This window comes from Nerophis ophidion, linkage group LG02 (assembly GCF_033978795.1).
Source record: "Nerophis ophidion isolate RoL-2023_Sa linkage group LG02, RoL_Noph_v1.0, whole genome shotgun sequence".
Classification (NCBI taxonomy): Eukaryota; Metazoa; Chordata; class Actinopteri; order Syngnathiformes; family Syngnathidae; genus Nerophis; species Nerophis ophidion.
This window is the reverse complement of record NC_084612.1, coordinates 60,847,521-60,870,556: the sequence shown is the minus strand read 5'-3', so window position 1 is coordinate 60,870,556 and position 23,036 is coordinate 60,847,521. Positions and strand designations below refer to the sequence as shown.

At 43.5% G+C, this 23,036-nt stretch overlaps 8 non-coding genes across 8 annotated transcripts; 3 read left to right on the top strand and 5 right to left on the bottom strand.

Annotated features, from left to right (window-relative positions):
* Nucleotides 1–2,909: 2,909 nt before the first annotated feature.
* Nucleotides 2,910–2,981, top strand: trnad-guc (transfer RNA aspartic acid (anticodon GUC)). Its single transcript has one exon. It is a non-coding gene; the product is annotated as a tRNA-Asp (tRNA).
* A 2,122-nt stretch (nucleotides 2,982–5,103) lies between these two features.
* Nucleotides 5,104–5,185, bottom strand: trnal-aag (transfer RNA leucine (anticodon AAG)). Its single transcript has one exon. It is a non-coding gene; the product is annotated as a tRNA-Leu (tRNA).
* A 139-nt stretch (nucleotides 5,186–5,324) lies between these two features.
* Nucleotides 5,325–5,396, top strand: trnad-guc (transfer RNA aspartic acid (anticodon GUC)). Its single transcript has one exon. It is a non-coding gene; the product is annotated as a tRNA-Asp (tRNA).
* A 2,121-nt stretch (nucleotides 5,397–7,517) lies between these two features.
* Nucleotides 7,518–7,599, bottom strand: trnal-aag (transfer RNA leucine (anticodon AAG)). The gene has a single exon. It is a non-coding gene; the product is annotated as a tRNA-Leu (tRNA).
* A 6,411-nt stretch (nucleotides 7,600–14,010) lies between these two features.
* trnal-uag (transfer RNA leucine (anticodon UAG)) lies at nucleotides 14,011–14,092 on the bottom strand. The gene has a single exon. It is a non-coding gene; the product is annotated as a tRNA-Leu (tRNA).
* A 2,332-nt stretch (nucleotides 14,093–16,424) lies between these two features.
* trnal-uag (transfer RNA leucine (anticodon UAG)) lies at nucleotides 16,425–16,506 on the bottom strand. The gene has a single exon. It is a non-coding gene; the product is annotated as a tRNA-Leu (tRNA).
* A 138-nt stretch (nucleotides 16,507–16,644) lies between these two features.
* On the top strand, nucleotides 16,645–16,716 carry trnad-guc (transfer RNA aspartic acid (anticodon GUC)). Its single transcript has one exon. It is a non-coding gene; the product is annotated as a tRNA-Asp (tRNA).
* Nucleotides 16,717–18,122: 1,406 nt separating this feature from the next.
* Nucleotides 18,123–18,194, bottom strand: trnae-uuc (transfer RNA glutamic acid (anticodon UUC)). The gene has a single exon. It is a non-coding gene; the product is annotated as a tRNA-Glu (tRNA).
* Nucleotides 18,195–23,036: the final 4,842 nt, after the last annotated feature.

Sequence of the window (23,036 nt, the reverse complement as noted above, 5' to 3'; positions counted from 1 at the left end):
GTGTGTGACCGTGTGTCTTGGCTACCACTCTTTACCGCATCTCTCCATGAACCCCGATACAAACATCCGACCAGGAGCGTTGGGCTGCAGTGCATTGTGGGTAGGCGAGTCTTGTACATGATCATGTTTATTTGCAAAATAAACCAGAGAGCACTACTCAGCTTTGATACAAAATGAAAGTAAAAAGTCATGTTGGAATATTTTTAAAAACTCAGCTCGGATTAATTACTGTTCTCTTGGTAGTGGAGAAGAAGTGGGGGTTAGGGACAAAGGTGGTCTTTGATCCATCTTTGACACGGCAGAAAAGGGGCTGGGAGAGGTTAGACCGAGGAGGCATGGGTTTTTTTTTTTTTTACTACAGCCGACAAGGCACATATGTTTTTCAAATTAGACTGTGTCGTATTTTGGGGGAATCAAACAAACATTACAAAGAGGTTTTAGGACCAGACAATCCATTGGATTCGATACAATTATCTTATTCAGGAATTACATTTTTTTTTTTAAAAGTTATCAGTAATCTGGAAATACGTGTTATTTATTGGAATTGTAGATTGAAAAAAGAAATAATCAAAAGCCATACATCATGAAACAGGCAACAGAAGTACAACAAATCAAAGTTGAAATAAATATTACATACGCAGAGGCACTTAAAGTGAGAAATCAAGAAAGTGTAGAAAAGAACAGAAGTGTGAATAGTTCAAGAAATAAAAAAAAACAAGAGGCAACAAATACAGGAATTTCCACGGACAAACTAATAGATTGAGATATGATATATACGGATGCATCAAAAACTATAAAAAAAATAAAGGTAAGAGCTGCAGCAGTTATCACACAAGGAAACATAGTATTAAATAAAATAATCTGTGATAAACTATCTGTTTTTACGGGGGAATTGGTAGCAATTTATATGGCAGTTAACTGGATAGAGGAAAACAAAGCAAGGAAAGTAGTTGTGTGCTCGGACTCCAGCAGTGCATTGATGAGCATAAAAAAACATAGCATCAGAAACAAGACAAGATTTAGTTTATGAAATAGTTCAGGCAATCTATAGAATAAATAAAGCGGGAGGTGTGGTAACATGTCTTTGGGTTCCTTGGAAGATATAGTAGGATGGAATTCACAACACATAGGATATAAAGCATTATACACGTATTTAAAAAACAATGGGTTAAATAAAAGAATATAGAGTAGGGATCCATCTTGGTCCACACTCCATTTCAGTAGGTGACGCTAATGCACACCTGAAGGTTGCTTGCCGGAAACAACCGCCCACCTCCGGAATCAGTCCCCGTCCATTCCGCTTAGGCGCGAAATTCATTTGAGCGGAAGACAGAGGAGTGACAGGAGTTCTTTAAAACCGCGGAGAATCTTAAAAAGCTTATAGAAAGCAAGAAAAACTTACGGCGGGGGCATGTCGGACATTCGCCGTTGTTTTCAATGATATTGTTCCGGACCAAGGTTTCGATGTCTGGGTTCTTTGGCGCAATCAAGCCTTCTCCTCTGCCTGGAATGGCCGACTCTCTTCGACGCCCGTTGACGGACCCGCCAGCGTTAACGGGGACCAGCGAGCCGGAGATAAAAATGGAAAATCTGTAAGTAAATATATGTATATATGTATTGTATACCGCATGTTTTTTTCTTGTAAAATGAGAATCATTTGACTCACCAGACTGCGATTGTGTTAAAACGATCGCGTTAGGATCTTAAGGCAATTCCTCTATGAAACAAAATAATGAATACACATAATATTAAATAATTCGAAGGTTTAAACACACCTCAATAATCTTCTTCCAACTTTGTAAGATCGTTTAAACAAAGTTCTTCGTCTTTCACTTCGTCGTCATCGACTGGTAAAAAAAAAAAAAAAGTATTACAACGTCGTACACGTGCAATGCTTTTAACGTTTAAATGCTTAAAAGGAGTTAAACCATTGTCTAATAACGTGGTAAAGCAGAGGTAATGGTGTGTGTGTGTGTGTGTGTGTGTGTGTATGTGTGTGTGTGTGCGTGCGTGTGTGCGTGTCCACATCTTCCCACGTAACATTCCCAGCCATCAATACATCGAAGCAGGGTCAAACAAATGGTTAACCTTAACCTAATTAGTTCCTCCCAATCGTTTAAATATGTTTTCGTGAGGTCTAGAAGTTGTTTCAAACGATCGTAAACATTTAAACTGTCAAATGGCTGGTCAGACGCTGATCAGATGACATTCTCAAGCTTCGGTGTGCGACGATCGTAAACATTTAAACTGTCAAATGGCTGGTCGGATGCTGATCAGATGACATTCTCAAGCTTCCTTAAAACCTGACCTCAACCTGAACCGTCCTTTGTTCCCTCTTAAACAATCCCTCTCCAGGTCTTAAACCCACCCTCTTCCTGGTTAAATCACTCCCTCTTCAGGTCTTAAACCCACCCCCTTCAGGTTTTAAACCCACCCTCTTCCTGGTTAAAACTCCACCCTTTTCCTGGTTAAATCACTCCCTCTTCAGGTCTTAAACCCACCCTCTTCCTGGTTAAAACTCCACCCTCTTCCTGGTTAAACCACTCCCATTTCAGGTCTTAACTCCACCCTCTTCCTGGTTAAAACTCCACCCTCTTCCTGGTTAAACCACTCCCGCTTCAGGTCTTAACTCCACCCTCTTCCTGGTTAAAACTCCGCCCTCTTCCTGGTTAAACTACTCCCAGCTCAGGTCTTAACTCCACCCTCTTCCGGGGTAAGCCAAACCCAATTGACCTTGACCTTTGACCCTTGAACTTGATCTTTGAATTGAAGCCCTCATAAAATGTTGATTTATGACCCCTCATAAATCATTGATTTATGACTCCCCATGAATCATTTTTTGACAGAAGGTGTCCCCTTAAATTGTCTCTGATGTTTGCTTGTCCCCTGGAAAACACCATGTTATGCAGTCCTCGTTAGTATAGTGGACAGTATCTCCGCCTGTCACGCGGGAGACCAGGGTTCAATTCCCTGACGGGGAGATGGTTCAGGTACCTCTAATTTTCTTCAATTACCATCTTGTTGAAATTTGAGAAGTGACCAAAGTATCATTCTCCGAATGTTGTGATGTGTGAACTCGGCGTTGCTGCACAGCCCTATAGAAATCAAACACAGTATTTTACTAATGTTTGTTCCACCCTTCTAAATTAGGACGCAAAAGCAAGTCTTCAAAAAGGGAAAATCGTTTGTCAGAGTCAATGCGTCAAATAAAAGGTTAGGTATGCAGCAGCTGACGACCTCGACATAGCATTAGAAAAATCAACCTTGGTAGGATTAGAAAAGTCCTTAGGTGAAGCCCTATATTGTCCTATTTACTACAACACATCTAACCACCGATGAGCAAACACTGACAACAGTTTAATTACACATATACACATACACCAATGGTTAGCCTAAAGTCAGATGGTACGGAAAACAGCTTGAATACAACCAGAGACAGTCAATGTTGGTCACCTTCAAATATCATATTGAGAAAGTTAAAGCCAAGGTTGGTTTTGGAAACAGCATCCTAAAAAACTGTACAATACCAGCCGGGGAACATATTCTGCCACTATCCGAGCAACTGAACTCGCCTTATGAATCAAAACAGCCAAACGTGCCTCATGTCATGTTGCAATCACGTTGAGTCATCTTGCCGAAATCAATCCTGGCCTAAAGACTGCCTGCGAGGCTCTAACTGGGTGTTTGAAATCAATTAGAACCAACAATCTCTATCTGCTGTTAGGCATTGATCCTCCGTATTATCTGACGTCAGAGGAAAAGTTCAAACAAGAAACTGACCCTCGTCTCGCTCTGTTTGACCGAGAACCTGCAACGAAGAGATTAAAATCAAGGCAAATTTCCTCCGTCCTGGAATAGCCTTGACTGACAGCCATCACCGCAACAGGTTGGCCCTCTGCTAAAGCCGCAGGGAAAATGCCTCACACAACTAAACAAATCTCTTTTGCCCGGCTCCAAAGAAGTGTGGCGTTTTGGTTCTGCCTAAATCGCCCAAGATCTGAGAAACGGAACGTTGCAAGGTATCCATGAACAAATGAGGCTATGAGGATGTTCTACAGCATGTTAGTGTGGAGGAGTGCAGATGATGTGTCATTTGTTAGTCTGCTCTCTCCTGCCTGTGCAATTCAACCAACAAGATCTGGATGCCGTCAGTGACTTGGCTCGGGTGTGGGGTGAACTGGAAAGGTGTCGTGCCGTGGAACTCGAAGAGAACAAGAAAGAGGAAAGCTGGGAATCTCAGGCACCTTTTTTTGGCCGAATTGGAGCAATGTCCACATTGCCTTTATGGAAAATGTCAACGATAATGCTTTGTATATCATGAGCATAAAACATGGAAGTCACATAAGTTTTATAGAAATTGCCTGCTATGAGAACGGAATGGATAGCTTTCCCTGACCGGGAACCGAACGCGGGCCGCGACGGTGAAAGCGCCGAATCCTAGCCACTATACCACCAGGGAACTGATCATTTTTTTCAGACACTTGTCTCATGCATGGTTTCTTGACAAATGTGTGAAGCACCCATTGCATTCATGTACCATGTCAGAAATGTGAATTGTATTTTTTGAACCGGGGTAACTTCTGTGTCTCAGTGAAGTGATAACCACTACACTATGGAAACTGCTGCATGAATTTGGACTTGAATGTGTAAAAATTGTACAATAGTAAAAATAACGAACAGACTTTCTTTCCTCATGTCTTCTTACTGTAGTCCGTGTTGAGGATAAGGTTGTTGTTTCTACACAATGTCACCAGACAGGCTAACTCCCTCCTGTAAGTCGCTCTGTGCCGGCCAGTGATACATCCTATCACTGCGGTGTCATCAGAATACAGAAACAGATAAAAGTGGACTGAATGTCTTAAGTAGGGGCGGTGATCTTCAAACGACATGTTGATAAACACACAACCGCGTCCACCTTTTAGCTTTTCCAGAGGCTGCTGGCGGGCCTTAAAACTGTGCTGGTTGTGTTTTTTTCTCATTGCATACCTGGCATGGAGAACTCCAAAGCTAACGTTTGGGCCCTATTTTTGAAAGCTTTCCAAATGAGGCCAAGAGTCTTATTGCCTCAGTCAGGGAAGATACAAATGCGTTACCAGCAAAAGATGGCAGTGGTGGGATTTGAACCCACGCCTCCGGAGAGACTGGAGCCTTAATCCAGCGCCTTAGACCGCTCGGCCACACTACCATTATTCCCAGCATTCCAAAGATCAAATTGTCGGCATTATGAGATAGCAGAAATATGACATGGCAACACTTTGGTTGCGGTGTGGCAGGCAAAAGCCAAGGATGTTTGCTTGTCCCCTGGAAAACACCTCGTTATACAGTCCTCGTTAGTATAGTGGACAGTATCTCCGCCTGTCACGCGGAAGACCAGGGTTCGATTCCCTGACGAGGAGATGGTTCAGGTACCTCTAATTTTCTTCAATTACCATCTTGTTGAAATTTGAGAAGTGACCAAAGTATCATTCTCCGAATGTTGTGATGTGTGGACTCGGCGTTGCTGCACAGCCCTATAGAAATCAAACACAGCATTTTACTAATGTTTGTTCCACCCTTCTAAATTAGGACGCAAAAGCAAGTCTTCAAAAAGGGAAAATCGTTTGTCAGAGTCAATGCGTCAAATAAAAGGTTAGGGATGCAGCAGCTGACGACCTCAACATAGCATTAGAAAAATCAACCTTGGTAGAATTAGAAAAGTCCTTAGGCGAAGCCCTATATGGTCTTATTTACTACAACACATCTAACCACCGATGAGCAAACACTGACAACAGTTTAATTACACATATACACATACACCAATGGTCAGCCTAAAGTCAGATGGTACGGAAAACAGCTTGAATGCAACCACCGACAGCCTATGTTGGTCACCTTCAAATATCATATTGAGAAAGTTAAAGCTAAGGTTGGTTTTGGAAACAGCATCCTAAAAAACTGTACAATACCAGCCGGGGAACATATTCTGCCACTATCCGAGCAACTGAACTCGCCTTATGAATCAAAACAGCCAAAAGTGCCTCATGTCATGTTGCAATAACGTTAAGTCATCTTGCCAAAATCAATCCTGGCCTAAACACTGCCTGCGAGGCTCTAACTGGGTGTTTGAAATCAATTAGAACCTACAATCTCTATCTGCTGATCGGCATTGATTCTCCGTATTATCTGACGTCAGAGGAAAAGTTCAAACAAGAAACTGACCCTCGTCTTGCTCTGTTTGACCGAGAACCTGCAACGAAGGGATTAAAATCAAGGCAAATTTCCTCCATCCTGGAAAAGCCCTGACTGACAGCCATCACCGCAACAGGTTGGCCCTCTGCTAAAGCCGCAGGGAAAATGCCTCACACAACTAAACAAATCTCTTCTACCCGGCTCCAAAGAAGTGTGGCGTTTCGGTCCTGCCTAAATCGCCCAAGATCTGAGAAACGGAACGTTGCAAGGTATCCATGAACAAATGAGGCTATGAGGATGTTCTACAGCATGTTAGCGTGGAGGAGTGCAGATGATGTGTCATTTGTTAGTCTGCTCTCTCCTGCCTGTGCAATTCAACCAACAAGATCTGGATGCCGTCAGTGACTCGGCTCGGGTGTGGGGTGAACTGGAAAGGTGCCGTGCCGTGGAACTCGAAGAGAACAAGAAAGAGGGAAGCTAGGAATCTCAGGCACCTTTTTTTGGCCAAATTGGAGCAATGTCCACATTGCCTTTATGGAAAATGTCAACGATAATGCTTTGTATATCATGAGCATAAAACATGGAAGTCACATAAGTTTTATAGAAATTGCCTGCTATGAGAACGGAATGGATAGCTTTCCCTGACCGGGAATCGAACCCGGGCCGCGGCGGTGAAAGCGCCGAATCCTAGCCACTAGACCAAAAGGGAACTGATCATTTGTTCAGACACTTGTCTCCTGCATGGTTTCTTGACAAATGTGTGAAGCACCCATTGCATTCATGTACCATGTCAGAAATGTGAATTGTATTTTTTGAACCGGGGTAACTTCTGTGTCTCAGTGAAGTGATAACCACTACACTATGGAAACTGCTGCATGAATTTGGACTTGAATGTGTAAAAATTGTACAATAGTAAAAATAACGAACAGACTTTCTTTCCTCATGTCTTCTTACTGTAGTCCGTGTTGAGGATAAGGTTGTTGTTTCTACACAATGTCACCAGACAGGCTAACTCCCTCCTGTAAGTCGCTCTGTGCCGGCCAGTGATACATCCTATCACTGCGGTGTCATCAGAATACAGAAACAGATAAAAGTGGACTGAATGTCTTAAGTAGGGGCGGTGATCTTCAAACGACATGTTGATAAACACACAACCGCGTCCACCTTTTAGCTTTTCCAGAGGCTGCTGGCGGGCCTTAAAACTGTGCTGGTTGTGTTTTTTTCTCATTGCATACCTGCCATGGAAAACTCCAAAGCTAAGAATTGGGCCCTATTTTTGAAAGCTTTCCAAATGAGGCCAAGAGTCTTATTGCCTCAGTCAGGGAAGATACAAATGCGTTACCAGCAAAAGATGGCAGTGGTGGGATTCGAACCCACGCCTCCCGAGAGACTGGAGCCTTAATCCAGCGCCTTAGACCGCTCGGCCACACTACCCTTATTCACAGCTTTCCGAGAATCAAATTGTCGGCACTATGAGATAGCAGAAATATGACATGGCAACACTTTGGTTGCGGTGTGGCAGGCAAAAGCCAAGGATTTTTGCTTGTCCCCTGGAAAACACTATGTCACGCAGTCCTCGTAGTATAGTGGAAAGTGTCTCCGCCTGTCACGCGGAAGACCAGGGTTAGATTCCCTGACGGGGAGATTGTTCAGGTACCTCTAATTTTCTTCAATTACCATCTTGTTGAAATTTGAGAAGTGACCAAAGTATCATTCTCCGAATGTTGTGATGTGTGGACTCGGCATTGCTGCACAGCCCTATAGAAATCAAACAAAGTATTTTACTAGTGTTTGTTCCACCCTTGTAAATTAGGACGCAAAAGCAAGTCTTCAAAAAGGGAAAATCGTTTGTCAGAGTCAATGCGTCAAATAAAAGGTTAGGGATGCAGCAGCTGACGACCCTGACATAGCATTAGAAAAATCAACCTTGGTAGAATTAGAAAAGTCCTTAGGCGAAGCCCTATATGGTCTTATTTAGTACAACACATCTAACCACCGATGAGCAAACACTGACAACAGTTTAATTACACATATACACATACACCAATGGTTAGCCTAAAGTCAGATGGTACGGAAAACAGCTTGAATACAACCACAGACAGTCTATGTTGGTCACCTTCAAATATCATATAGACAAAGTAATGAGTGTACAAAGCCTCATGTCTGAGAGTTCAGAGTTGTCGGAGAGTTCAGAGTGTACCAAACAAAACAGGAAACGTCCTGACCTCAATTTGACTCAGTGTGCCAAACACTGCACCTACAGGAAACAGATGTTTGAGCAATAACGAACATAACAGGAAACCAAGCAAACACTGCACATACAGGAAACAGATGCTTGAGCAACAACCAACTTAACAGGAAACTAAGCGTAGTTCCTAGACACGAGACACATAGCAACCGACGTCAGTCAGTAGACTCACCAATCAGATAACTACTGGCACAGTGTATATAAGCTGCTGTACAACAAACTCTCAGACAGATCGCTTTGGGTTTTCCTGGTACTACTGTTCAAGTGTACTATACGATCTCCGCTCTCTGTAGACTGCGTTTAATAAAATACTTCTACTTGACTCAACTCCTGCCTCCTCGAATTGTTTTCCTGCTCCCGGCCCAGGTGAGACGGCACTAAAAATGCGTCTCAACAAATTTGGGGGCTCGTCCGGGATACAGGGAGTTGTGAGGAGAACATCGAGAGGACCATTCGGACCTAAAAATTTTCTTCATGGACAAAGGACAAAGACACTTACCAATAAGGTAAGCAGAAACCTGTTAAAACAAATTCTGCATATTGGAAACTACTAAAATAGTGTCCTGTCCTATGTACTTGTAGGAAAACATATAAACTAAAAGAGTCAGTAGAAGTGTAAATAACTTCGATACAGGAGGAATACACAGTAACCTCGAGAGTGGCGTAACTCCACCTGAGATCCGACGGGGTCCAGGAGCGGTTAGTACCGCGGCTGGGTTAGAGTCCCGGGGGTTGAGGTCCCTAAATTCTAGTTGTTGTTACGATATGAAAACTCCAAAAACGTTTGGGAAAATAGGTTTATAAACCTTGGAGAGATTGAAATATCGCTGTATAAAACTCCTCAAAACAACAAAATAGGTTGTTTTACGTGGGAAAAATGAGGGGAGAAGAAAAATACAGTCGAAGGAAACTGCAGTTTAAAATAGAGACTGAGTAGTCTTTCGATAACACAACTTTAAGCTGAAGAAAATACTGTGTTGGTATCAAATGTGTATATGACACTAACTTTGTGTGTGTATTTTAAGTGTTGTTGAGGTAAGAAGGGAAGTGGGGAGAATAAGACTCTGAGTAAATCGTTGTGTGAATACTCGTTGTGTGCTGGGTCTGCGGCTGATGAACTGACGGGATACCCAACGGTGTAAACGAACGTCGTTCATTCGCTACAGTTTAGGGCAGGGTGGGCGGTGAAAACCGTCCATATCTGACCAACAGACACGCAGCGAGGGCTAAACCACCCAGTTGATAAGCGAGACATCTTATCTTTGGAGTAAACGCTAAGGTTCTTGTGATAGGACACCCAGTGGGAGACCGGACCGACCTTTAGGGCCGGCCTAGAAGCTTGTCTCTCAGAGAACCGCAGTGGGCTAACGCAGCTATCTCCGGGAAGATTGTTGTCGCAATAAAACTGTGGAGCTCAGAGTCTAGTTAAAAATGGAAGGAGAGTTTGATAGAGAAATAGATGATGATGGATGGGGCCCGGTCAGCCCATATGTCACCCTATTGACCCAAATTGGATCCACAGCTAATGCCCTAGCTGCCACATCAAAGCCAACAGATAAAGAGAAGAAAGTAACAAAAGCAAAACAAAAATTAGAACAACTTATTCAGGACATGGGGAAAACATTGGAACATATAGGGCCCTTAGGACAATTGATACTTGATAAGATGAACACAGCAGCTATAAAGAGAGATGAAGCGGAAGAGCAGGGAAAGATTGCAGGTTTGTTGCAGAAGTCCAGTTGGAGGAAAAAGGAGCGCGACTGGGAGAAGGAGCGACGGGAGTGGGCTGAACTGTTGATCTGCTGACAAAGCACCAAACATCTGCACCAAAAGGAGCTTCACTCCAAATCGGTAACTGCACCTCATGTCCCCACATGTCCTCCACCCTATGCGCCTCCAACCCACGGCATGTATCCCACATTTTACATTGAAAGAGGCACACTCTGGCATTAGGAGATTTCCGCGCTGTTGCTGCTCGGTGCATGACCCAGACTAATCTTAGAGATGTAGAGACGGACGCAAAAACTCTAACACTGTCCGATGAGGTCAGATTCACCCAACTCTGCACTGCTCTTGGTGCTGCAATGCGTAGTCATTTCCCACTGCCTAATTCAGCCGTTATGCCTAAAATTAGATGGGACCCCAAACAAAACCCCAGGCAGTTTTTATGTGAAGCCAAAGAGGCCTGGACCAATCAAACCGGCCCATACCCCAGTAACACTGGGTCACAGGCCGAGTGGTTCCGACAAGCAGTTCTGAGTGGAGTGCCTGAGTCAGTGCAAACAGCCATGAAAAGTAACCCTGACATGTTACGATGTCAACTTTGTACATGGGAGAAGCATCTCGTTCATCACCTTACCACGGCTCAAGCCAAAAAAACAACAAGATGAGAAAGACAAAGCAGATTTGCAGGCACAATTACTGAAATTACAACTAGCCAAAGCTAGAGATGACTTAAACGACAAAAAGAAGGGCAAGAAAGATCAGGTCAAGGTTATGTCTCAAACTGTACAGCAGTGGGACGGCGATAACGTTCAGGAGTCTGGGACGCCACATTTCAGAAGAAGGGGAGGACAAAATAGGGGAAGGGGAGGCCCACGGGGTGGAGGAAGGAGAGGGTTTTCCAGGGGAAAGCCTCAAGGAGGAAACCAAGGCTGTTTCCTGTGTGGGGGCTCCTCCCATTGGGTGAGGGAGTGCCCATATAACCCTGCTCAGTCACAAAGAGGGTTTCCACAGAGAGGAGTTCAGAACCGGGGAGGAACACGCCCTCCTCAGTCTCAAGGGAGAGGACCCGCACCACAGTTCCCCTTGTGGCAAGACACTGAGTGACACGCCCCACAGAGAAGCCCTGGACAGCACCTTACGGCAGAACCGGTGCTGTCAGTGACAGTAAATCAGGACTTGCTGCCTTTCTTAGTGGATACCGGTGCTACCGTCTCCACTATCAAGACTGTGGAAAAGAAGCTGCTTACATCAGACGTCATAACAGTCATGGGTTTCTCTGGGGTTCCTACTATGCTGCCTTACACCAAGCCTCTCACAACACGGCTTGGCAATCAGACTGTGTTGCATCCTTTCATCTACTCCCCTGAGGTACCTTCCAACCTGTTGGGGAGAGACCTCCTGACTCGATTGTGGGCTACTATTCTCTGCTCGCCTGACGGACTAACAGTCTCATTCCCTGATGGAACATCTCTACCCTGCGCCAGTATTGAGTCTTCACATTCAAGCCAATACATGATTCAGCCAGTTGCAGACAGATCGGCTGACATCTACTGGGGTCTCCTACACAGTGAAACTAGTGATAAAGGTGGAATCCTGTCGGCTTACCTGACTTGGAAACCCTGGATCTCCCAAATACACCCCTATGTGGCCCCTCCTGACCCTCCTCATATGACATTGTTTTATGATAGAGAGGATACACAGTGGTATGAGGAACAGTTTAGCAGGGAAATAGAGGGAACTAATTGGGCTCTTTCCACTAATAACATGTATGTGGCTCCCATAGGTGTAGCGGCAGAAGTTTCTCTCACCCGAGAACAACTACAGTGGTATATGATGAGTGACGAGGCTTCCCCCCATGTGTCTTTAGCCTTACATCCAGAGCACCAAGCCAAAGAGCTGGGTTCTATAGTTAAAACAGCACAACTGCAAACTGATTGGCAGAGGGTTGGCTCTTCGTTGTGGTATTCACCCGCAACTCAAATCTACAAAATACAGGTTTCTTGCACTGACCACGCTCTCCTTGAACACGCTCAAATCTCCCGCCACCATGGCCGAGAGAAAACAGATCACCCCGAAGCAGCATTGTTGTTAGATTCACTGCCTGACTCACTATGGTCCACTGGGCCCACGGATGTTGGCCTAGTCGACTGCCCCCCAGTTACTTTCAAGCTGAAAAATAACAACCCAGTGTGGGTTCCCCAATACCCAAGTAAAAAAGACGCCGAAATCGGCATTGCAGATACCATTGAAGGTCTATTTGAAAAGGGGGTGTTGGTAGAAACATCCTCAGAATGGAACACTCCCATATGGCCCATTGAAAAGAAGGGCACTGGTAAATATCGCATGGTTCCTGATCTTAGGGCCATTAACTCTGCGTTATGCACGCAAACCATCCCAGTTCCCAACCCTTACGTTGCGTTGGCTAATCTTGATCCTAGCCACCAATGGTTCACCTGTATCGACCTCGCTATTGTATTTTTCTGCCTACCACTAGCCGAAGAATGTAGAAACATTTTTGCCTTCACCTACCGAGGGGTCCAACTGACCTATTCTTGTCTTCCTCAGGGATTTGCTCTATCCCCTGGCCTATTTAATCAGGTATTAAAGGATGTTTCGACGGATTGTGCTACCACCTGGAATAAAAAACATAGCACTAACTGAGGCGCACGGAGTGGGACATGTCGGGGCTGCACAGATGCAGAGAAACCTCGAAAATTGGTGGCACCCATTTTTGAAAGATATGTGTAAATATCATGTACATACTTGCCCTGAATGCACCATGTATAATGCACGACCAACAGTCAGACCGCATCCTGGACGTTTCCCTCTCGAGACGAAAACAGGGAAAGAAATCGTCATAGATTATACAAATATGGTGAATTCAGTAAAAGGGTACAGGTATATGTTGGTATGTGTGGATGCGTATTCAGGTTGGCCAGAGGTACTCCCTACAAAAAGGGAAGACAGTAAGACAGTGGTGAAGTTTTTGTTAAACCAGTATATCCCCAGACATGGTTTTCCTGAGAAAATCGGATCAGATAATGGTACACATTTCAAAAACCATGATCTGCAAAAGGTTGAAGAAATGCTGGGGTTGAAACACAGGTTTGGTTCGGTCTACCACCCACAATCCCAAGGAAAGGTTGAAAGAATGAACCAAACACTCAAATTTATATTGGCAAAAATCTGTGCACAGACTAAAATTAATTGGCTAGATGCGCTACCCCTTGCCCTCATGTCTGTTCGAAGCTCAATAAACCAAAGCACGGCCTTTACTCCCTTTGAGCTGACCACAGGCAGGAGGTTTCCAGGGCCCCAGTCCAAGCTTATTGGAATCAAAGGTGATGATCAGTCATTAACCCACACACAGTATTTCCATGCTTTACAAGCCATTGTTGCAGAGTATGCCAAGCAGGTGGGGGAGAGAAACAAGGAAGACACAACGACCCCACCAAGCACAGAGTGGGTCCTACTGAAGGTGCTCAAGCGAAAGTGGACCGAACCCAGGTGGACGGGTCCATATCGAGTGACTGAACGCACCTCACATGCTGTTCGGCTGAACGGCAAGGGAGACACGTGGTTCCACTGGAGCCAGTGTGCAGCGGCGGACGCCCCTGCACGCACGTTGAGAGGGACACGTACCGAGTTACGTGAACAACAACAACGGGAGAAGACCACCAATCAACAAGGGGCAGAATAATCCCCTGGTGGCATCCGGGTGAGGTAGTCTACCCAAAATCCCTGTGGGAGGAGGTGAAATAGCGCTCCTCTCCTACACGTGGTGTGCCAAACCACCAACCAGATTCGTCGAGGGACCAAGAAGATCTTATTGCCTCAGTTAGGGAAGATACAAATGCGTTACCAGCAAAAGATGGCAGTGGTGGGATTTGAACCCACGCCTCCCGAGAGACTGGAGCCTAAATCCAGTGCCTTAGACCGCTCGGCCACACTACTTTTATTCCCGGCTTTCCGAGGATCAAATTGTCGGCATTATGAGATAGCAGAAATATGACATGGCAACACTTTGGTTGCGGTGCGGCAGGCAAAAGCCAAGGATGTTTGCTTGTCCCCTGGAAAACACCATGTTATGCAGTCCTTGTTAGTGTAGTGGGCAGTATCTCCGTCTGTCACGCGGAAGACCAGGGTTCGATTCCCTGACGGGTAGATGGTTCAGGTACCTCTAATTTTCTTCAATTACCATCTTGTTGAAATTTGAGAAGTGACCAAAGTATCATTCTCCGAATGTTGTGATGTGTGGACTCGGCGTTGCTGCACAGCCCTATAGAAATCAAACACAGTATTTTACTAATGTTTGTTCCACCCTTCTAAATTAGGACGCAAAAGCAAGTCTTCAAAAAGGGAAAATCGTTTGTCAGAGTCAATGCGTCAAATAAAAGGTTAGGGATGCAGCAGCTGACGACCTCGACATAGCATTAGAAAAATCAACCTTGGTAGAATTAGAAAAGTCCTTAGGCGAAGCCCTATATGGTCTTATTTACTACAACACATCTAACCACCGATGAGCAAACACTGACAACAGTTTAATTACACATATACACATACACCAATGGTTAGCCTAAAGTCAGATGGTACGGAAAACAGCTTGAATGCAACCACAGACAGTCTATGTTGGTCACCTTCAAATATCATATTGAGAAAGTTAAAGCTAAGGTTGGATGTGGAAACAGCATCCTAAAAAACTGTACAATACCAGCCGGGGAACATATTCTGCCACTATCCGAGCAACTGAACTCGCCTTATGAATCAAAACAGCCAAAAGTGCCTCATGTCATGTTGCAATCACGTTGAGTCATCTTGCCGAAATCAATCCTGGCCTAAACACTGCCTGCGAGGCTCTAACTGGGTGTTTGAAATCAATTAGAACCTACAATCTCTATCTGCTGTTAGGCATTGATCCTCCTTATTATCTGACGTCAGAGGAAAAGTTCAAACAAGAAACTGACCCTCGTCTCGCTCTGTTTGACCGAGAACCTGCAACAAAGAGATTAAAATCAAGGCAAATTTCCTCCATCCTGGAAAAGCCCTGACTGACAGCCATCACCGCAACAGGTTGGCCCTCTGCTAAAGCCGCAGTGAAAATGCCTCACACAACTAAACAAATCTCTTCTGCCCGGCTCCAAAGAAGTGTGGCGTTTCGGTCCTGCCTAAATCGCCCAAGATCTGAGAAACGGAACGTTGCAAGGTATCCATGAACAAATGAGGCCATGAGGATGTTCTACAGCATGTTAGTGTGGAGGAGTGCAGATGATGTGTCATTTGTTAGTCTGCTCTCTCCTGCCTGTGCAATTCAACCAACAAGATCTGGATGCCGTCAGTGACTCGGCTCGGGTGTGGGGTGAACTGGAAAGGTGTCGTGCCGTGGAACTCAAAGAGAACAAGAAAGAGGAAAGCTGGGAATCTCAGGCACCTTTTTTTGGCCAAATTGGAGCAATGTCCACTTTGCCTTTATGGAAAATGTCAACGATAATGCTTTGTATATCATGAGCATAAAACATGGAAGTCACATAAGTTATATAGAAATTGCCTGCTATGAGAACGGAATGGATAGCTTTCCCTGACCGGGAATCGAACCCGGGCCGCGGCGGTGAAAGCGCCGAATCCTAGTCACTAGACCACCAGACAACTGATCATTTGTTTAGACACTTGTCTCCTGCATGGTTTCTTGACAAATGTGTGAAGCACCCATTGCATTCATGTACCATGTCAAAAATGTGAATTGCATTTTTTGAACCGGGGTAACTTCTGTGTCTCAGTGAAGTGATAACCACTACACTATGGAAACTGCTGCATGAATTTGGACTTGGATGTGTAAAAATTGTACAATAGTAACAATAACGAACAGACTTTCTTTCCTCACGTCTTCTTAGTGTAGTCCGTGTTGAGGATAAGGTTGTTGTTTCTACACAATGTCACCAGACAGGCTAACTCCCTCCTGTAAGTCGCTCTGTGCCGGCCACTGATACATCCTATCACTGTGGTGTCATCAGAATACAGAAACAGATAAAAGTGGACTGAATGTATTAAGTAGGGGCGGTGATCTTCAAACGACATGTTGATAAACACACAACCACGTCCACCTTTTAGCTTTTCCAGAGGCTGCTGGCAGGCCTTAAAACTGTGCTGGTTATGTTTTTTTCTCATTGCATACCTGGCATTGAAAACTCCAAAGCTAATGTTTGGGCCCTATTTTTGAAAGCTTTCCAAATGAGGCCAAGAGTCTTATTGCCTCAGTCAGGGAAGATACAAATGCGTTACCAGCAAAAGATGGCAGTGGTGGGATTTGAACCCACGCCTCCCGAGAGACTGGAGCCTAAATCCAGCGCCTTAGACCACTCGGCCACACTACCCTTACTCCCAGCTTTCCGTGGATCGAATTGTTGGCATTATGAGATAGCAGAAATATGACATGGCAACACTTTGGTTGCGGTGTGGCAGGCAAAACCAAGGATGTTTGCTTGTCCCCTGGAAAACACGATGTTATACAGTCCTCGTTAGTATAGTGGACAGTATCTCCGCCTGTCACGCGGAAGACCAGGGTTTGATTCCCTGACGGGGAGATGGTTCAGGTGCCTCTAATTTTCTTCAATTACCATCTTGTTGAAATTTGAGAAGTGACGAAAGTATCATTCTCCGAATGTTGTGATGTGTGGACTCGGCGTTGCTGCACAGCCCTATAGAAATCAAACACAGTATTTTACTAATGTTTGTTCCACCCTTCTAAATTAGGACGCAAAAGCAAGTCTTCAAAAAGGGAAAATCGTTTGTCAGAGTCAATGCGTCAAATAAAAGGTTAGGGATGCAGCAGCTGACGACCTCGACATAGCATTGGAAAAATCAACCTTGGTAGAATTAGAAAAGTCCTTAGGCGAAGCCCTATATGGTCTTATTTACTACAGCACATCTAACCACCGATGAGCAAACACTGACAACAGTTTAATTACACATATACACATACACCAATGGTTAGCCTAAAGTCAGATGGTACGGAAAACAGCTTGAATACAACCACAGACAGTCTATGTTGGTCACCTTCAAATATCATATTGAGAAAGTTAAAGCTAAGGTTGGATTTGGAAACAGCATCCTAAAAAACTGTACAATACCAGCCGGGGAACATATTCTGCCACTATCCGAGCAACTGAACTCGCCTTATGAATCAAAACAGCCAAAAGTGCCTCATGTCACGTTGCAATCACGTTGAGTCATCTTGCCGAAATCAATCCTGGCCTAAACACTGCCTGCGAGGCTCTAACTGGGTGTTTGAAATCAATTAGAACCTACAATCTCTATCTGCTGTAAGGCATTGATCCTCCGTATTATCTGACGTCAGAGGAAAAGTTCAAACAAGAAACTGACGCTCGTCTCGCTCTGTTTGACCGAGAACCTGCAACGAAGAGATTAAAATCAAGGCAAATTTCCTCCATCCTGGACAAGCCCTGACTGACAGCCATCACCGCAACAGGTTGGCCCTCTGCTAAAGCCGCAGGGAAAATGCCTCACACAACTAAACAAATCTCTTCTGCCCGGCTCCAAAGAAGTGTGGCGTTTTGGTCCTGCCTAAATCGCCCAAGATCTGAGAAACGGAACGTTGCAGGGTATCCATGAACAAATGAGGCTATGAGGATGTTCTACAGCATGTTAGTGTGGAGGAGTGCAGATGATGTGTCATTTGTTAGTCTGCTCTCTCCTGCCTGTGCAATTCAACCAACAAGATCTGGATGCCGTCAGTGACTCGGCTCGGGTGTGGGGTGAACTGGAAAGGTATCGTGCCGTGGAACTCGAAGAGAACAAGAAAGAGGAAAGCTGGGAATCTCAGGCAACTTTTTTTGGCCAAATTGGAGCAATGTCCACATTGCCTTTATGGAAAATGTCAACGATAATGCTTTGTATATCATGAGCATAAAACATCTAAGTCACATAAGTTTTATAAAAATGGCCTGCTATGAGAACGGAATGGATAGCCTTCCCTGACCGGGAATCGAATCCGGGCCACGGCGGTGAAGACGCCGAATCCTAGCCACTAGACCACCAGGGAGCTGATCATTTGTTCAGACACTTGTCTCCTGCATGGTTTCTTGACAAATGTGTGAAGCACCCATTGCATTCATGTACCATGTCAGAAATGTGAATTGTATTTTTTGAACCGGGGTAACTTCTGTGTCTCAGTGAAGTGATAACCACTACACTAAGGAACTGCTGCATGAATTTGGACTTGGATGTGTAAAAATTGTACACTAGTACCAAGAACGAACAGACTTGTTTTCCTCATGTCTTCTTTTGTTTTCTTAGTGTAGTCTGTGTTTAGGACAAGGTTGTTGTTTCTACACAATGTCACCAGACAGGCTAACTCCCTCCTGTAAGTCGCTCTGTGCCGGCCACTGATACATCCTAAGAGAATTTAAGGGGATACCTTTAGTCAAAAATGATTTATGACCCCCCATAAATCAATGATTTATGACCCCTCAAGGTCAAAGGTCAATGATTTATGAGGGGTCAAGGTCAAAGGTTAATGATTTATGAGGGGTCAAGGTTAAAGGTCAAAGTCAAAGGTCAGGTTCAAATGTCAAGGTCAAGTGGGTGTGGCTTACCCGGAAGAGGGTGGAGTTAAGACCTGCGGTGGGAGTGGTTAAACCAGGAAGAGGGTGGAGTTTTAAACAGAAAGAGGGCAGAGTTAAGACCTGCGGTGGGAGTGGTTAAACCAGGAAGAGGGTGGAGTTAAGACCTGACAGGGAACAAAGGAGGGTTCAGTTTTTTTAAGAAAGCAATGTCATCTGAGCAGCATGTGACCATATATTTGATAGTTTAAATGTTTACGATCGTTTGAAACAACTTCCAGATTTCGATGTATTGATGGCTGGGAATGTTACGTGTGGAGATGTGGACACGCACGCACTTCACACACACACACACACACAGAGGAGGGGTACAAAAGGGCGGTGTAAGGCTTAGTCATTATTTGGAGCTTTATACGTTAGCGTAAAGACTTTGTTCGATTCGGTCATGATTAGTGAAACGCCTGTGTCGATTTATAAAAATAATAAAACTTACATTGACGCTCCGCAAAAAAGTCGAGTGTTTCTAAATCGTATTCAGATGCCGCCGACCGAGTCTTTGCGTGAGAAATGGGACTTGGAAGGGTTAGGGATGGAGGGATCTTTTGGATTTGTATTCAGATACGAAATGGGTGATATCTGCTTATTTCAGCTAAAAGAAAGAAGAGACGGAAGCCCTTTCTCGATATTTTCATCGTTATCTACCGTGGATTGGGAAGTTTTTGGTGGACACGCACACACACACACACACACGCACACACACGCACACACGCACACACACACACACACACGCACACACGCACACACGCACACACGCACACACACACACACACACACACACACACACACACACACACATTCGTACGCACACATCGTTAAGACCTGACGAGGGAACAAAGGAGGGTTCAGTTTTTTAAGAAAGCAATGTCATCTGAGCAGCATGTGACCACCCATCTGACAGTTTAAATGTTTACGATCGTCTGAAACAACTTCCATACCTCACGAAAACATATTTAAACAGATGGAAAAAACTATCGCAGAACACAGTGTCACGTAGCAACTGGTCTTTACGGTCGTTTGAAACAACAGGTCAGTTTGGGGGACAAAGGAGGGTTCAGTTTTTACTGGCCACCCATCTGACAGTTTAAATGTTTACGATCGTCTGAAACAACAGGACACGCACGCACGCACACACACACACACACACACACACACACACACACGCACACACACACACACACACCCCATTACCTCTGCTATACCACGTTATTAGACATTGGTTTAACTCCATTTAAGCATTTAAACGTTAAAAGCATTGCACTTGTACGACGTTGTAATACTTTTTTTTTTACCAACCGATGACGACGAAGTGAAAGACGATGAACTTTGTTTAAACGATCTTACAAAGTTGGAAGATGATTATCGAAGTGTGTTTAAACCTTCGAATTATTTAATATTATGTGTATTCATTATTTTGTTTCATAGAGGAATTGCCGTAAGATCCTAACGCGATCCCTTTAACCCAATCGCAGTCTGGTGAGTCAAATAATTCTCATTTTTACAAGAAAAAAAACATGCGGTATACGATACATATATACTGTACATATATTTACTTACAGATTTTCCGTTTACATCTCTTGCTCACTGGTCTCCCTTAACGCTGGAGGGTCCGTCAACGGCCGTTCCAGGCAGAGGAGAAGGCTTGATTGCGCCAAAGACTCCAGACATCGAATCCTTGCTCCGAGGGGAAATCATCGAAAACGACGGTGAATGTCCGACAGGCACCCGCTGTAAGTTTTTCTCGTTTTCTGTAAGCTTTTTAAGATTCTCAGGAGCTTTAAAGAGCTCCTCTCACTCTAATGTCTTTCGCTCAAATGAATTTCGCGCCTAAGGGGAATGGGCGGGGACTGATTCCGGAGGTGGGCGGTTGTTTCCGCCAAGCAACCTTCTGGTTGAAATGGAGTGTGGATCAAGATGGATCCCTACTCTATATTCTTTTATTTAACCCAATGTTTTTTAAATACGTGTATAATGCTTTATATCCTATGTGTTGTGAATTCCATCCTACAATATCTTCCAAGGAACCCAAAGAAATGTTACCACACCTCCCGCTTTATTTATTCTATAGATTGCCTGAACTATTTCATAAACTAAATCTTGTCTTGTTTCTGATGCTATGTTTTTTATGCTCATCAATGCACTGTTGGACTGCGAGCACACAACTACTTTCCTTGCTTTGTTTTCCTCTATCCAGTTAACTGCCATATAAATTGCTACCAATTCCCCCGTAAAAACAGATAGTTTATCACTGATTATTTTATTTAATACTATGTTTCCTTGTGGGATAACTGCTACAGCTCTTACCTTTATTTTTTTTTATATAGTTTTTGATGCATCCGTATATATCATATCTCAATCCATTTTTCTATCCGGTAACTATTTAAATTTCTATTCTTTAGTAATTGCATGTTTTCTTTTGGGTTATCAAACATCCACGGTGGTATTGCAGGCATTGGTACTGTAGGACTAACTTTAATATTGTCAATTTTAACTTTATTACATATGTCTCCTATAATCCACCCAAAACTATTCTTTTTTGTTTTCTCTTTTTCTTGGCAGATTGGTAGCACTGGACAAGTCGGATATCCTTGCTTGGATCCTTTTAAAGTTGCCCGATAAACTGCTGAGAGTTGATCTCTCCTCTTGTCCAAAGGTTTTTCGTTCATTTTTACTTGTAATACTGGCACTAGGGTTGATGTAGTAGCTCCACAACATAACCTTAAAGCCTGTGACTGGATCCGGTCTATTTTCCCAAGTCATGTTTTTGAAGCAGATTGGTAAATAATGCATCCGTAATCAATAACAGATGGAATTAAAGTTATAAATATATACATGTATTGTTTTCAACGTTAACCTATCAGCCCCCCAATCATTACCCCTCAAAGACCTCATTATATTTAACACCTTTTTACTTTTTCCCCTATTTTTTTATTTTCCGGAAGGAACACTCCTGAAGGAATAAATAAAGTACTATCTAATCTAATCTAATAAATAAAGTACTATCTAATCTAATCTAATCAAATCTATTTTGCTGATGTGGGTTGACTAGTTCATATTTTTATCAAACCATATTCCTAAATATTTAAATACTTGTACCTCTTCTATATTTTCACCTTAGAGTTTTTATTTGGAGCTTGTTTGGTACTTTTGTCTTTGTAAAATGTATGACTTTTGTCTTTCCAACAGAGAATCTTAAACCTCAAGCCGTTCCCCAGTCTTGAACATTATTTACCACTTTGTTAGTTTTTTGATTATTTCTTTTGACTCTAAATAATATACTAGTCTTTCATTAATCTTTTTTTTTTTTCCATTACTTTTCCCCAAATTTATAATTTCCTGCCTCTTCCGGGTCTTACCCTGACTTGCATATTGGAATTGTTACCGCTAATTTTCCCCTCTGCCGGTCATTCTCCTTCTTCATATATCCTGTCATATCATTTCAAGACCACTTCTTTGACGATGCCACCTAAGTTTTTGATCATTTGATAACCCGCTAGGTCTTTCCCCGGTGACGTATTTTTAACCTTTTTCAAAATTCGAACCATTTCATTCAAAGAAAATGTCATATCCATAGTGTTGGTAAAGCTATTAACGTTGTCTTCCATCATTTCCCCAATATTTAAACTCATTGTTTTTTCTCTCTTTTGTTTTTCCACATTTCTCAAATTATCATTACTGTGCACTTTAACAAATGTTTTTGCTAAAGGTTCTGCTGTTTCTTTACCCGTGACTACATCTTCTTTAATAAATGTGGCACATCATCCTCTTTACCCTTCATTCCTATCTTTACGAATCGTTATATATCCTTTTACTATAAAGTTTAATTTTGGCTTCAGCCCTGTTTCTTGAATACAAATTATACGTGGTTTAGTTTTCATATTTTTAATATATCCCTTTAATTCATGTTCGGTTGCTATCAAACTTCTGGCATTCCACCGGACAATTAAAAGGGTGTTGGAATGTGGTAACATGACTCCGTCACGTCTACTCTCCGTAGTACAGCTTGCACCCGGTACCAAGATAGTTCTTTCAACAACTTTGATGCTGCTTTGACAATTATTTTGATCTTCTCAGTCTTATTTTTACTTTCATTTTGTATCAAAGCTGAGTTGTGCTCTCTGGTTTATTTTGCAAATGAACCGACAGAACATGATCATGTACAAGACTCGCCTACCCACAATGCACTGCAGCCCAACGCTCCTGGTCGGATGTTTTTTTTCGGGGTTCATGGAGAGATGCGGTAAAGAGTGGTAGCCAAGACACAC